Below are 16917 nucleotides of genomic sequence, written 5' to 3'. Positions count from 1 at the left end.
AATCAAACACAACAATTCATCCGATTCAACAAGACAGCTAGCTCTGTTTTGTTGCTGGCCGTCGGCAGTGCACGCAGAGTGTCAAGAAGAGTCAGTGGATGAAAATATTTTGTACGAGCGCGATTATTATTTATCTCTCAACCCCCAGAAGAGGAGTGTCCGCGAATATTTCTGAACCGACTGTGGACAGTGCTTTTTTTTACGGCTTGTTATTTATTTTCTCGCGATTTTTCCCCGAAAAAGTGGCGCGCGGAACGTGTTACGATCGGAACCCGCTAGTGCCAGTGGATTGTTTTGTGTAATTCGGACGGGAAAAGCCCGATCAGGTGAGCACGGAGCAGCGGGATTTCAAAAATAAATCCCGAGCTTCCATCGAGGCAGAGGGCAAAAATGACGGGGCAAAGAACTTGGGTACCGCCATTTTAGTGAAAAATTTAGGTCGTAAATTTGAATTTTTCAAAAAGGAAAATTTGACCCGAAAGTGCGGGAAATTGTGAGGTTTGTGCGTGAATAAGTTGGTATTTTAGGCAGGCATAAAATCGAGTGCATTGCGTGGGAGTTGCAGGTAGAAATATGCTAATAAATTAGGGACAGGAAAATTCCTATACAACAAACAGAGATAGCTGTACAGTTTTACTGGCTCCAAAAGTTATTCGTTTGTTAAATGAAAATTTGCATGATTATGTAAGATTTGATTTGTTATTTTAAATGGAATGATAGTTTTCCAAACATTTCTTGCCAAAATACGGCACAAATCAGCCAGTTTCGAGAAAATGAGCGGTAAATTGACTACTACGTCATAGCAGGCTGCGGGAAAATAGTCTGCTCCGAACGAGTCGATGTGAACTAGATTCTCCGAAGGGCCATTGCCTTCTTGGATCGGATTTATCGTGAATGCTATGTTGGGTATAATTTATCCGATTTGTTGCATAAGTCCATCTTCGAAACAGATCTTGATCTTGGCCGTTTTTCAAATTATTCATTGGTTGGAATTTATTTGCGGTAAAGTTCTGGAAGGTAAAACTTGCCACGACGACGGCCATTTTTGCCTGAATCTGTTCTACGTGGTTTATTATAAATAATAACTGTTCTCCGTGTCTAGACGAACTTCCGAGATCGATTTGGAACAGGTTTCCTACTGTGGTGCCGAACTGTGATGGACGCATCCGTTGTTGATCATTATGTCATTGGACTTCGTAGTAAAATAATAATTGACAACATTGAGTAGTTGAGCTTTTGTTCAATGAGCAAGGTTAATTAGCATTCTAATGAGCAAATATCTGCCACTGAGCACCCATTGAGTTTATGCAAGTTACATATTGTATTTGGGTTTTGTTTGAATGCGCAAATCCAAATTCTATTTAATGCTACATTATGTTGACTATTGATTGCACTGAGCAACTTACCTTCAATTCATGTGCTCATTTTGATCGTTTGGGGTGGGCGTGTCCAATGCATCTGAATACAGTAGTACTTATTTAAACAATTTTTCAAAAATTCATAAGAAGATTAAAGGATTTCCTATCCTGACCGAGAAACATCCTGTATGATCCTATTTTCAAAAATCGCATGATTAGTATTGAATATACATATTGATCGCATTTTATTGGCGACGGAAAATAACGTTTTTCAATATCGGACTACTGTTCGGATTATGTTTGCTGCAACAGATTGGGGAACAGAACAGTATCACCATGGACAACGGTAATCACCTGGGACGGGTTTAAGGAGTTAAGTGTTGACCTCAAGCGGATGGCTTCGCATTTTTGATGACTTTCCGGAAAGATCTGCAACGTCTAGAGGGTAAAATCGCTACCTTCGAACTGCGTTGCATGGCGATAGTCCTGGAAGTGCGAAGATGCGGAATTGCCTGGGAAGAGCCCCTACCTGTAGATATCGTACCACTGTGGGGGCTGTATGTCAAACTACTTTGGACATTTGCATTCCGTATGATTCATTAGAGTTACAGGTTTCTTTCGATGCCAGCTGTACTGAGGCGATTCATTAAGGAACTGCTCATAAACTATGTATTGAACTTGATGAAGCATCTCGCATACACCATTGTTACCCAAAATCGTATAACAGTATAGAATTTCTTATTGATTTTTAACTGACTATGCATCATGCTCAATCTTACTATTACCATAGTCGATTTAACTTTTAATGCATCGTCAAAAATACCATATGCCTGTTGAAACATCATGAGCATTTTAATTATTGTCATGGTACCGTGAACGTATATTGTTCCGCTCACTTGACAATCAATTTGATATTGTTCATGCAAATTGTTAAAACTAACGCGTAAATATGTATTATTATGTTCCCTTATGTTCTGTGCAAATGTCAAAAACTTACAGTCAGTTGTAGATTATTAAAGACGGAACAAAAATAAATTGAACGAGTGGTTCTCAACACGTCGTTTCAACAGAATCTGTTAGCTTTTAACCTAAGATCCTACCTCGTAAATAACTATGTGGTTTACCATTTAACATGAATATTTTGAAGTGAATTTTAATTGCAGAATTTGTAGTTGTGCGCGGAAAAAGCAGCAGAAGGTGTTCGTATTTCCGCTCATAGAATAATAATTGTATTCCTATAAAATTTGATGCACTACACCACCGAAAGCTTAACAGCCCTAATAAAAAAATATCATAAACGAATGATAACCCAAATCAGAACTGTTCGAGAAATGGTTTGGATGATACTTGGAACACGTCGTTAAGTAAAATAACCATAACAATTTGTTGGAGTAAATCGGTAACGCAGTGTGCTGATCACCTCCTTGGAGACCGAACGTCACCTCTAGCAACCTAAGTTTTCTTAAATAAACAACGGTGAAAAACTTTTCATTCCTGTTCAAGACTCCACTCAAGCTAGTCGTTAAATAAAATCCATTCTACTTTTAAACTTTGCTGTTCCGGTTCTTTCTAACCATCAAGAGGTTATGGGCGACTCACACAAGGATTTGGTCCACGGGCACCGGTTTCGCAGTTCTCGGGCACCGGTTTCGACAATTGGCAATTTCGAGTGGAGAAGTATCTGAAGTCCGTGAAGCTGTTTGATATCATCAAGAAGGATCCTCCGATGGAAGCGGCCGAGCTCACGAAGTTCCAGGAAGATGACGGTAAGGCGGCGTTCCTGCTGACGTCATTTGTTCATGACGATTTGCTGCATTTGGTGCGGGACAAGGAGACGTCCAAGGAGATGTGGATGAGCCTTGAATCCGCCTACGCCAAGAAGTCCGTCTCGTCGCAGACATTCGTCAGGAAGCAACTTGCGAAGCTACGAATGATGGAAGGTTCGTCTGTGAAAGATCACCTGAAAACCTTCGAAGAGCTGATCCGACAACTGAAGCTGGCCGGAGCGAAGCTTGAAGAGAACGATATTGTGTCCCAGCTGTTTGCTACCCTTCCCGAGTCGTTCGATCCGTTGGTTACGGCACTGGAAAATCTAGGTGAGGAAAACCTAAAACTGGATGTTGTTCGCGAGAGCCTTCTTGCAGAGGAGCTCAAGAAAACCGACCGGGCAGCGGATTCCTGCCAAGAGAAACCTGCAGCATTCCAAGGATCGAAGCAGAAGCCTGGTAAGTTCACCGGAAAGTGTAACCGTTGCCAGAAAAAGGGGCACAAGGCCAAGGACTGTCGTGTGAAGTTGAAGACAGATGGGCGCGCTGAAGCTAACACTGCTGCTGGAGGTAAGGCGGTGGCTTTTATGACCGGGAGATGCTCCCAAACAAAGGACGAGGGAGCAGTTTCCTTTAAGCTGGATTCCGGAGCCTCGGACCACCTTGTGAATGTGAAGCACTGTTTCGCCGACCTCACGAAGCTGAAGCACCCTGTCGTCATAAACGTGGCGAAGGATGATCAATCCCTGATTTCCCGGCACAGTGGCACGATCAACGGCGTCAACAAGGAAGGTAACTATATCAGCTTGAAGAACGTCCTCTTCGTACCAGATCTTCGAGCGAACTTGCTATCTGTGAAGAAGATGGCAAAAGCGGATCTTGATGTCACATTCACGAAAAAGGAAGCGATCATGAAGCAAGGTCGTGACCTGATTGCGAGATGTCCCATGCGGGGCGATTTTTACGAGCTCGATCTCAGTGTCGATACGGTGGCGGCCAACATGTGTGGAGCTGTGACTGGTAACCTGTGGCATCGTCGACTGGCTCATTTGGGGAGCAAGAGATTGCAGACACTCGCGAAGCATGGCATGGTAACAGGTATTCCCGAGAAACCAGATAAATTGGATTTTTGTGATGTTTGTGTTCTCGGAAAGCAGTGCCGAGAACCATTCACGGGTACTAGAGTCCGTGCTACAAGACCTCTAGAACGAGTGCACTCCGATGTGTGCGGTCCAATTACACCAGCGGCTTGGGATGATTCTCGGTACTTCGTCACCTTTATTGATGATTACACGCACTTTGCAGTAGTATATCCCATCAAGAAGAAGTCCGAGGTGTTCCAGAAGTTTCGAGAGTACGAGGCCATGGCGAGTGCCGCTCTGGGACATTCGATTTCGAAGCTGACTGTCGACCAAGGGCGCGAGTATTGCTCCAATGACCAGCGTGATTGGTACGTTTCCAAGGGGATCCAAGTCGAGCCAACCGTAGCGTACACACCACAGCAGAATGGAGTGTCCGAACGGTTCAATCGGACAATCATCGAAAAGGTGCGTGCGATGCTGATTGAAGCCCAAACTCCGAAGAATCTGTGGAATGAAGCGGTTCTAGCGGCGGTATACCTGACAAACAGAAGTCCACCAGATACCGCTGATTGGAAGACTCCTGCGGAAATGTGGACTGGTCACAAGCCGGACGTTAGTAAACTACGTGTGTTCGGCTGTAAAGCATTTGCTTGGGTGTCCACGGCACAGAGGAAGAAACTGGATCCGAAAAGCAAGCCTGCTGTGATGATCGGCTATGCGCCGAACGCCTACCGCCTGTGGAACAAAGAGAAGAAGCAGTTATTCCTAGCCAGAGATGTCAAGTTCGATGAAAACAGTTTTCCGTTTGCCACCCAGATCCGTGACGAAACTCCTTTGGTTGTTGCTCCGTACGAGTTCGAGGATCAAGATGAGGAAGACGTGCAAACCCCTGAACAGTCCGTTCAACCCGATGAGCCGCTGGTGGCTCAACATGACGACATCCTGACTGATGATGAAGAAGGCGAGGTTGAAGACGACGGTGTTGAAGAAACCGGAGCGCTCCCTTCGCAACTAGACCGTGGTTCAAACCTCGAAATGGAAACCCCGAGGCGCAGCGAACGGGAGCGCAGACTCCCCGGTAAGTTGAAAGAATTTCTGGTTGGAAAAATTTTCACTGCCGCGCAATCCCATTCTGCAGATGTTCATAACGTTTCCGATGTACTATTTGACGGTTCCGTTGGACGAGATGAGGCCGAGCGTTCGATCTTCGATGTCCCGGAGGCGTACAAGGAGATCGCTGGACGAGCCGACGAAGCTCTTTGGCAGCAAGCGGTCCGTGAGGAACTGCAGTCGCTAGCGGACAACCATGCTTGGCGATTGGTGAGATGCCCTGCTGGTGTGGTTCCGCTCAAATCGAAATGGGTCTTCCGAATCAAGCCGGACGAGCATGGCGAACCGATCCGTTACAAGGCGCGCTTGGTGGCGAAGGGATTCCAACAGAAGCCCGGAGTCGACTACAACGAAACATATTCCCCCGTAGCAAAGTTAGCCACGATACGAACCGTTCTTGCTGTAGCAACCCACCGAAGGATGCACGTTCACCAACTCGATGTGAAGACCGCATTCCTCTACGGTGAGCTTGAAGAAGACGTCTACATGGCCATACCCGAAGGAGTTGCAGCACCGCCGAACTTCGTTTGCAAGCTGGATCGATCGCTGTACGGACTCAAGCAAAGCCCCCGCTGTTGGAACAACAAGCTAAACGACCTTCTACTGGATTTCGGCTTTACCCGTTCCCGGCATGATTAATGTCTATATACCAGGATCGACGATCGAGGGGGGGTATACATAATCATCTACGTGGACGATTTGCTGATTGCTGGCGATCGACTGGACCTGGTGAAGGAGATCAAGCGTGCTCTTTCCAAGAAGCTCCAGATGACGGATTGCGGCGTGGTTAATCATTTCCTTGGAATGAAGATCCGATACGACCGCGCCACCGGATGCATGTACCTGGCGCAAGAAGCTGCTGTGGACCGTGTGCTGACGAAGTTCGGCATGCAAGACTGTAACCATGTCAAAACCCCAATGGAGAAAGGCTGTTTCCTGCCACCACAAGCTGCGAATCCTGTGTCGCATCCATACCGTCAATTGCTGGGCAGCCTGATGTATACGATGCTGTGTGTTCGACCGGACATATGCTACGCTGTTGGATACCTAGGGCGCTTCCAAGTTCAACCTGATGAGGCCCACTGGCAAGCCCTGAAGAGAGTGGTCCGTTACGTGAAGGGAACGAAGAACTTGAAGCTCCAGTACAAGCAAAACGACGACGCCGAGGCACTTGTCGGGTACGCAGACGCTGACTGGGCATCGGATGCTGAGGATAGGAAATCCGTTAGTGGCTTCGTCTTTAAGGTCTTTGGGAACACCGTGTCTTGGGCAAGCCGCAAGCAACAAACCGTTGCACTGTCGTCGTGTGAAGCCGAGTATGCAGCTTTAAGTGCCGCGGCCTCCGAAGGGCTGTGGCTGCACGGAATCCTTGAAGACCTGAAGCAAGTTCGACCGGACACGGCATTCAAGGTGTACGAAGACAACCGTGGGTGCATTGCAATGGCCACAAACACCGAAAGCAAGCGTGTCAAGCACATCGATGTAAAGCACCATTTTTTGCGCGACCATGTGGCACAAGGAAGACTTCAAATCGAAGCAATTGATACAGCAAACCAAATAGCGGACACGTTCACCAAGCCCCAGGAACCTGGACGTTTCCGCGAACTGAGGACCCTCCTAGGACTGACCGATTCAGGGGGGGTGTTGGAGTAAATCGGTAACGCAGTGTGCTGATCACCTCCTTGGAGACCGAACGTCACCCCTAGCAACCTAAGTTTTCTTAAATAAACAACGGTGAAAAACTTTTCATTCCTGTTCAAGACTCCACTCAAGCTAGTCGTTAAATAAAATCCATTCTACTTTTAAACTTTGCTGTTTCGGTTCTTTCTAACCATCAAGACAATTTTATTAGGGAGACGCTCTGGAAAAGGCGAAGAAATATTCAATAATTGGTTCAATACATAGTTCAGCAAATATGAAAAAAATCATGCAAAGGTAGCCATTTTAATTGGGAACTACGCCGCTAGAGGCGCTTCTCTTTTATATTACTTATGAGAGCTTATGAGGGGTCGCATATCAGTTCCATATGGATTTCAGTTAATTTTAAGATAACGTTATCCACTATCAATTGGCTTCTACTTTCATATTACGTGATAAAATTACGGACTTTGTTACAGTTACAGTTCTGCTTATTGGATCACCATTTTTTTCAGATATAACAAAACATGGGAATTGCACTTCGTAATAACTGCCATTTTTTCAATGCCTACTTTTTCCATATGGGATGACGTATAGAGATCGAAAATCGATGTTGGGCGCCATCCTGAAACTCAAGATGGCGGCCATTGGTTTTAGAAAAAGTGTCAATTACCCTTCAATATTAAAGCCCGACAGTAAAAGTATGGACGTCTGTCAAAAGTTGTTCCAAGCGAACCAAGCGAACCGTCAAAATGCACCGCTTTGCTCGATTGGAACCGGGACGGGACTTGACAATCCAGCTTCTCACTCTTTTTAATATTTTTGATGAATGCCCGTCGAAAATTAGTGCAAGGTGTTTGACGGAGTTGACAAATGATGCCAGAATTGCAAAATGATTTTTCTATTTTAATTTTAATTTGATTCGGAGTTTCTACCGCAGCTTGTACATCATTTTTGTTTAACACAATAAAAACAACCATTAACAAACAAGAATATCCATCGCTTAAAGCACGCCGTGGACCCTATTTTCCAACTTTCCTTTCACAAATATAAACAATTAACAACGCCATTGACGTCAACAATGATTCCGGCATCACTGCCAGCCAGATTGATGAGATCCCTCTGTTCTTTTTATTCCACTATTGCTACTGTCAAATCGACCAATCAGCACTCGGCTGACTCGGATTTGACAGCTAATTGGCTCGAATTTTTTTTCAGTTTTGTGGTGACAGTCGTCCATACTTTAACTAGAGGGCTTTATTCAATATGGGTATTTCCCTGGGGGGGGGGGACGTGCTGTCAAATCAGCCTACTGATCATCTTGTATGAAACTGGTTCCAAACGTAAACAAACGCTGTAGGTTTCTTATGGCTTGTTTACGTTTGGAACCAGTTATGCGAGGTAGGCGACGATTGTTCGTATTTGACAGCCACCTCCCCCCCTTGGTATTTCCTGAACGGCGACGACGTATAGTGATCGAAAATCGATGTTGGACGCCATTTTGGAACGCAAGATGGTGGCCATCGGGTTTAGAAAATGTGTTAAATACCCGAGGGGGGCGACTCTATCTACGATGTAGGAAAATTTTGTTTTGCTGTGGTTAGCTGCGCGCACGCTGAGTAGATAGAAAGCAGATTGATAGCGATTCTGAAGATTTCCTGCAAAAAATTAATGCGCGATGCAAGTAGATGCGAAAAATGATAGAAGATTGTTCGAAGATTCATTCACTAGTACGAAATTTTTCGAGTATCTAGAAGTGAGATTTAGATGTGTCGCCCCCCTCGTAAATACCCAAAAATATGGGTGCTTTTGGAACGAGGATGACGTGTAGATACAAATTTTCAATGTCCGCTGCCATTTTGGAATCCAAGATCGGGCCATCGGTTTTTGAAAAAAAATATATAAACTGTCAACTCCCAAAATATATGTTCAGATCGAGAACGACGTGTATAGAGGTAACAAATTTATGTCCGCCGCCTAGTTGGAACCCAAGATGGTCTTGTTTTCCGTGCTTGTTTTGTCTTGTTTTCTTGTCTTGTTTTCTCGGTCTTGTTTTCCGTGCTGAGCACCAATGCTACCGACGCCAGGGAGGCAGCTCCCACACGTGGACCCTACCTATCGACCCATCAACTCATTAACCGGAAACCAACGGCTCTACTTCCCGTGGTCAGAGACATTATGTCTTCGAACATCCCGGCGGCGCCGACTGCGATTGAACCCAGATCTGCTTGGGGTGAGAGGTAATCACGCTTACCACTACACTACCGGCACCGCTAAAAAAAAATCCTTATCAGTGTTGAGAAAATAAAAATAAAAAAATCTCCGCTCTCCTATGAAAATGATTGATTTTCGTGGACAAATATCAACAAGCAAACAACAGCGATGATATCGTTACCCATGATACCCATATTGAAGGGTATTTGACATTTCTAATCTAATCTAATCTAACACCAACACAGCCAGTTCTTGAAAGCATCCTGGAAAATGATGGGTATACCTCCATATTTTTTCTTGACTATTTGATATATGTTTCACATCGAAGATGCGTCACACATATCAAAACGGCCAGGCCTACTGTGCAGCATTTAAGGGGCAAGATAATTCAGAAAACATCGGGCCTGTTTAAATCGAAGATTTAAACACGATGCTTCAGAATCCAATAAATGGATTAAACGTGGATATCTCGTTCCGTACGTTCCGATTTTGGTAATTATATGATTGGTTGGTCGTTGAAAGCATCAAAGCTAGAAATGTTAAGTGATGCTCCATTTTCTTCTGACGGTTGGGACATGAGCACTAACTCTTGTCCTAGCCTTTTATGACCTATAGCTATAGCGCTCGCTTTCTGAAAAGAGAAGAGGGAAAGGAAAAGGAGAAAGACAAAGGGAAAAGGATTATGTAAAGTCTATGAACATAAACAATATTTTTGATTTGAAGTTTATAATATAGAAATGCATTACGGCGGTGGTCACTACCCGAGTCTTGTCACTATTATCAAGTCATACAAAGTAACAAGCACTAAAATGTAATCCTTTGATTACTGGAAAATCTTGATTCCCTAGTTTGAAGTTGTCACGACTAGGGTTCGGTGGTAGATCTTATACCAGTAACGCACCACAAAAAGGTTATCTCCCAACGTTACTGGTTTGAAAAGATAAAAAAAAATTACAAAATGGAACGAACTCACCAAGTTTAGCCAATTGAACCTGAAGCTTGACATGTGTTGATGTAGGAGTCCAAATTGTAGACGAAGCTTGACGAAGATCAACATGAACTAGTCCGGTTTATGGTAGTTGAGCGGAATGTCTTCCCTCGATCTGAGAAATAATTAATTTTACACGTGACGGAATCCATCTTTGACATAAAATATGAGACGTATACAAACATGTCATGTAATATTACGTACCCCGAGACGTCATACCTGTTCCGAAAATACTGACATTAAACAGCAACATACTATACGGGGTAAGCTTCGAGACAGCATATTCAGGATGTTTGCATGCATGCTAGCACCACGTGGTGAGAGAGTTCTGAGCTAATGTGACCACCATCCGAAAAACCGTGATCATCTGAACAACTTAGCTAAAGAGAGTAACCTTCTATATGGCCAGGTTTTCGAGATATAGCATATACAGGAAGTTAGAATGCACATTAGCGCCTCGTAGTGAGGGAGTTCTGATTTATTTTGACCATCATCCAAAAATACTTGTTCATCTAAACAACTTTGCTTAAGACAGTAACATTTCATATGGCCAGGATCTCGAGATACAGCTTAAGTAGGAAGTTTCTATGCACACTAGCACCCGCGTAGCGAATGTTCTGAACTAGTTTGAACACCTGAACAACTTTGCTCAAGACGGCAACATTCTATATGGCTACGGTCACGAGATATTCTATGTTGGACCCAAATGTCCCAAGCGCCCGTCATAAGTAATATGAAAGTGAAGCGCCTATAGCGCCGTAGTTCCTAATTAAAAATATATCCAATTTTACAAGCTTGTTAGTCTGACCCAGCTCAACAACTTTATCGAAAACAGTACAGCTTTATATATTGAAATTAATGAGATAATCCTCCACAATTAGTGAAAATGCCATAAGCTGCGGATATCCTTATTGGCGGTTCCTTATTCACGCTCCCTATTAACCGGGAATAAGGGTTCCTGACTGTAAATTCCACATCCTTTTAATGAAAACAGTATGCAAGACTTTCCAGCAAATTAAAAACCAAAATAGAGTTTAAATTTCAGTTGAATAAAAGTGTTTGGAGTTAGGTGCACTGTTGAGGGGAATTCTAAACTTCGCTCGAATCAGTGCGCGGAATTATATGCACCGTCACATCATTTTGCGAGGCAAATTTTGAAATTTTGGTACTGGTTTTTACAAATCTTATATTTCTGATGATGATTGATGATGATAGTGGTTTACCACTCATGGAAGCACGGAAAGCTGTGGGCTCTCCCTTGATAAGGACACTTTAAAAACCATGGGTCCTTCCAAATATAAGAATCAGAGGAATTCTATATCATGTGTATTTGGAAGTCACATTATCATGCTACCAATATGAGCCTAAGAAAGAACAAATTGGATCATGTACGCAGGAGAAATAAATGGAAATGTGATTTTCTCCTACGGAAAGGACGCCATACAAAAATGTATGGGAAATTGGTCATTTTTGAAACATTCTTTAGCATGTCAACAATAATTATGGTATCAAAATAATCAAAGATGTAGTTCAATCATTAAACTTCGTTTCTGTAAAGTTAACCGCTAGAAATTCTCGAACATTACAAAAATCATTGGTTGATCAGCGATGATCAAATGTGAGATACATACATACATTTAGGGGTTTTATGAGTTAGCTTCTGTGTATCCATGTCAGTTAAAATCAATTACACTAGTTTACAAAACAACATAAAAAGTGTGAACTTTAGTGGTTGACCAACGTTTCTAATGCAAAATCCTACGCTGAATTCAATGCCGTGGTCAGAAAAAAATAAAGTAGAGCCATTTTTGAGATATACAAAAATTTTGATTTTTTGAATTTTGGACAAAAGTACGATTACTAAAATGTCAATATCTTTGGAACTAGTGCACCAATTTTAAATCTTTTTTTTTATGAAAGTGAAGCTAAATAAATTTGCTATCGTTCACTAGAATATTATGTCTTAATTAAAAATTTAATTTTGAAGTCATTTAAAAACAGCATTTTTTTTTATTTTTCCTGCGAATTTTCCATAAAAATCTTTTTTTAATCAACATTTTTAATGGGATAAAAAGATTCAAAAAATCATTCCATAATTTATTCTTAAAGTCCATTAAAAACTGGATAAAATGAGCCTTTAATGGATGAAATCGGTTGGAAATTGTCGAAGTTATGAATTTTTTTGTAAAATCATGGAAATTGAATGTTCCAAGATTGGCCGTTGTCCCGCTCCTAGGTTCATGCACCACTTCCAGTAAGCCTTTCTGCGGACGTGTACGCATACGGTGCATTTCACTAACACTACCAGCTGTCACGCAAAATTAAATGGGATATTTTCAACAATATAATAATTTACGCTAGTGTTTGTGAGACCGCTCGGCGAGAACCTAACGCAACCAACTCAATTTGACAGCTTTCTTTCTTTAACATTGCTTAACGATGTATACGACAAAACGTGAATTCAAGTGTAAAAATGATCCTCAAAAGTTTTGTTACGCGTGTGGCAACTATATATTTACAAAATCGGTCAATTTCACTGCTTCGTTGCAAACTGCATACAGGCTTTATTTTAAAATTGATCCTGGAGACTTTGACGAACCGTGGATTCCAAAAGTATTATGTAGTTCGTGCAAAACGTGCTTGGCTACCCTAATAAAAACTGTATGGTTAATTTGCTTAACGACGTGTTCTGGGTATCATCCAAACCATTTATGGAATAGTTCAATGATTTGGGTTATCATTCGTTTATGGTTATTTTTTATTAGGGTAGGTGGATGTCAGGCGCAAGGTAAATTGATTTTTTGAATAACTTTCATATAAACAATTTATGTACAGCATGGTAGTGCTTTGTTCTTTCCTGATCGACATTATCTTACTTCATCTATTTTTGATAAGTGTTAATGTCTTACTTACTAACTCACTTATTTGTTATCTGTCAGTCGCTATTTGTCCTTTGACATGCCCACCATATGGCGTCGACCGTTTTGTCATGCAACGGATTGTTATTTCTGCTTGACAAAAGTTAAGCAACAAGGACGTCACAAAACAGTTGAGTATCCACAAGTGGCTTCTATGACAAAACCTGTTCCACATTCAAGTTCGGTCCCGTATCCTGTTTATCCAAAGCGGAAACGAGCGCCCTCTGTTGAATCGACCGTTACAAAAAGTGAAGAGGAATTCAAGGAGGAATGCGAGGAAGACTTCGAGGTGGAATTGGAAAGAAACCCAAAACTGTTTACACAATCCGAATTTAATGATTTGGTGCGAGATCTCGACTTATCGAAGGAGAAATCCGAATTGCTGGCATCACGCTTGAAAGAACACAACATGCTGAGCAAGGAGGTCAAAATTTCTTGTCACAGGAATCGTCACAAGAAATTTGACAAATATTATTCTACAAAGGACAAGGCATGTTTTTGCTATGACGTAAACGGCATGTTTGAAGAGTTTGGTGAGCCATATGATCCAGCTGAATGGCGTTTATTCATCGATAGCAGCAAGTTGAGCTTGAAAGCCGTTTTACTGCATCAAGAGAATGAGAAACCTTCTATTCCATTAGCTCATGCCGTTAATATGAAGGAAACGTATGAATCAATGGCTCTATTGCTCAATTTGATAAATTACAATCAACACAATTGGAAAATTTGTTCCGATCTTAAAGTGGTTGCCATGTTGACTGGACTGCAACAGGGATACACAAAATATATGTGTTTTTTGTGTAAATGGGACAGTCGAGCTCGTAAGGAACACTACGTCCGAAAAGATTGGCCAAAACGGGATAATTTCACAATTGGTAAAGACAACGTTAAAAATGATCCTCTTGTGGTAAAAGAACGCATAATACTTCCACCACTACATATAAAACTTGGGCTATTCAAAAATTTCGTCAAAGCGTTGCAAAAAGAAGGGCCGGCATTCCAGTACTTGAAATCAGTATTTCCAAATTTATCTGACGCAAAGATAAAGGAAGGTGTATTTGTTGGCCCACTGATCAAAAAACTGCTCAATGATTCCGCATTCAATACAGTTTTGACACCAGATGAGGAAGAAGCGTGGAAATCGTTCCAGCGTGTTGTCACAACCTTTTTAGGAAATTTCAGAAGCCCAGATTATGAGGAAGCCGTCGATGAATTGCTCAAAAATTATGAGAAAATAGGTATAAATCAAAAATATTGTGTTTGTTACATATAATTAATTTCAAATCCTTTTATTTCACTGAACACAGGTGTGAATATGTCTTTGAAGATACATTTCCTACATTCTCACATGGATTTTTTCCCGGAAAATCTTGGTGACGAGAGTGATGAGCAAGGCGAACGTTTTCACCAACAAATGAAGATGATGGAACGTCGTTACCAAGGGTTTTGGGATGAAGCAATGATGGGTGACTATTGTTGGTTTCTGATTCGAGAAACAAGTTCAAAACATCGAAGACAAAGTCATTCGATTCTCAATCATTTTTAATAAAACCTAAATAAATTTCTTTTGTATCAACTCGGTTTTAAATCCTGATATGCCTTAATCAAATTGATATGTAGAGAAAAGAATCTCCCATGAAAACTTTACATGCGATTTGGATGCTTACAACGACACCTAGAAAAGGAACTGTAAAGTTGTTGTATTTCAGCAACATTTTTAAGTGTTTTACAAAAATGCTCATAACTTCGACAATTTCATCCATTAAAGGCTTATTTTCTCCGGTTTTGAATGGACTTTAAGAATAAATTATGGAATGATTTTTTGAATCTTTTTATCCCATTAAAAATGTTGATTAAAAAAAGATTTTTATGGAAAATTCGCAGGAAAAATAAAAAAAAATGCTGTAAATTTTTAAATGACTTCAAAATTAAATTTTTAATTAAGACATAATATTCTAGTGAACGATAGCAAATTTATTTAGCTTCAGTTTCATAAAAAAAGATTTAAAATTGGTGCACTAGTTCCAAAGATATTGACATTTTAGTAATCGTACTTTTGTCCAAAATTCAAAAAATCAAAATTTTTGTATATCTCAAATATGGCTCTACTTTAATTTTTTCTGACCACGGCATTGAATTCAGCGTAGGATTTTGCATTGGAAATGATCATCACCTTACCGAGTTCAAAAATGCTGTAAACTAGTGTTATCAAATAACTTCTGCCGGTTGAATTTCCGCCAAACATTGCAGAAATCATTCAATTATGTTTTTGGTTATTGGCTATTTTTTTGCCTTAATAAGTATAGACAAGCTTAACTCTCCGTTACTCGCGCTGTTGTACTTTGTACAACACACATGAGTTTTCCATTGCCATTTTGTTGCTGAGTTACCAATCGATCTGAAACCAACGAGTATTTCTCAAAAAACTTGTTTTGATCTAAACAAGCTAAACTTTGATTACAGTAAACACCTAAAAATGCGGATAATAGGGAAAATGTGAATGCAAACCGCGTAAACTGTGACCATACTTCGTGGGATTTGACTTAATTGGTTACAACATGGAATATATCGAGATCCTGACCAGATAGAAAGTTACTGCCTCCGACAAAGTTGTTCAGGAGATCATAGCCTTGTCGCTGGCGGACAGTAGTTCAGAATTTTCTCACTACGTAGCGCTAGTATACATGTGAAATTCTCACATGTGATATATCTCGAGATCCTGACCAGATAGAAAGATACTGTCTTTCACAAAGTTTTTCAGGAGGTCAAAGTCTATTGCTTGGTGCTCAATAGTTCAGAATTTGCTCACTACGCGGCGCTAGTATACACGTGAAATTCTCATATAAAATATCTTGAGTTCTCGACCAGATAGAAAGGTACTGTCTTCGGCATAGTTGTTCAGGAGGTCAAGGCCTTTTCGTAGGTGGACAGTAGTTCAGAGTTTTCTCACTACTTGGCGCTACTATACATGTAAAAATCTTGCATATAAAATATCTCTAGATCCTGAACAGATAGAAAATAAATGTATTCGGCAATGTTTTTCAAGAAGTCAAGCTCTTTTTGTTGGGTGGCAATAATTCAGAATTTTCTCACTATGCGGCGCTAGTATATACGTGCCTAGCTCGAGATCTTGATCAGCTAGAAAGTTGCTGTCTTCGGCAAAGTTGTGTAGGGGATCAAGACTTTTTGGCTGGTAGACAGTAGTTAAGAATTTTCTCATCATGTGGCGTTATTATACATGTACACTTCTCGCATATGCTATATCTCGAGATCCTGACCAGATAGAAAGTTACTGTCTACGACAAAGTTGTTCAGGAGGGCAAGGTCTTTTGGCTGGTGGACAGTAGTTCAGAATTGTCTCACATCATGGTGCTAGTATACATGTGAAATTCTCGCATATAAAATATCTCAAGTTCTTAACCAGATAGAAAATTACTGTCGTCGGCAAAGTTGTTCAGGATATCACAAAATTTTTCCTCGTGGACAGTGAAATTGACGCCATCACGCTAGTGAAATGTGAAATTCTCGCCTGTGATATATCTCGAGATCCTGACCAGATAGAAAGTTACTGTCTTGAACAAAGTTGTTCAGGAGGCTAAAGTCTAGAATTTGTGAGAAAATTCTGAACTACTGTTCACCAGCCAAAATACCTTGACCTCCTGAACAACTTTGTCGTAGACAGTAACTTTCATCAGGATCTAGAGATATAGCATATGCGAGAAGTGTACATGTATACTAACGCCACGTGGTGAGAAAATTCTTAACTACTGTTTTCCAGCCAAAAGGCTTTGACCTCCTGAACATCTTGTAACAAGGTTACAAGTATTCAAAAAAATAAGTCCT

General features: G+C 41.3%; 1 protein-coding gene across 1 annotated transcript in view; it reads left to right on the top strand.

Annotated features, from left to right (window-relative positions):
• The first annotated feature begins 96 nt into the window (after window positions 1-96).
• crm (cramped chromatin regulator) overlaps window positions 97-16917 on the top strand; it is a 28863-nt gene continuing 12042 nt past the window's right edge. The window contains exon 1 of the mRNA XM_065218805.1: window positions 97-326. The gene's annotated coding sequence lies outside the window, so the exon portion shown is untranslated. The remainder of the gene's footprint in view (window positions 327-16917) is intronic.

The sequence above is a fragment of the Ochlerotatus camptorhynchus genome, unplaced genomic scaffold, assembly GCF_037179485.1.
Source record: "Ochlerotatus camptorhynchus isolate MF236.1 unplaced genomic scaffold, CSIRO-AGI_Acam_v1.1 ptg000094l, whole genome shotgun sequence".
Classification (NCBI taxonomy): domain Eukaryota; kingdom Metazoa; phylum Arthropoda; class Insecta; order Diptera; family Culicidae; genus Ochlerotatus; species Ochlerotatus camptorhynchus.
The sequence above is the reverse complement of the archived record's forward strand: the minus strand, read 5'-3'. Positions and strand labels throughout refer to the sequence as shown.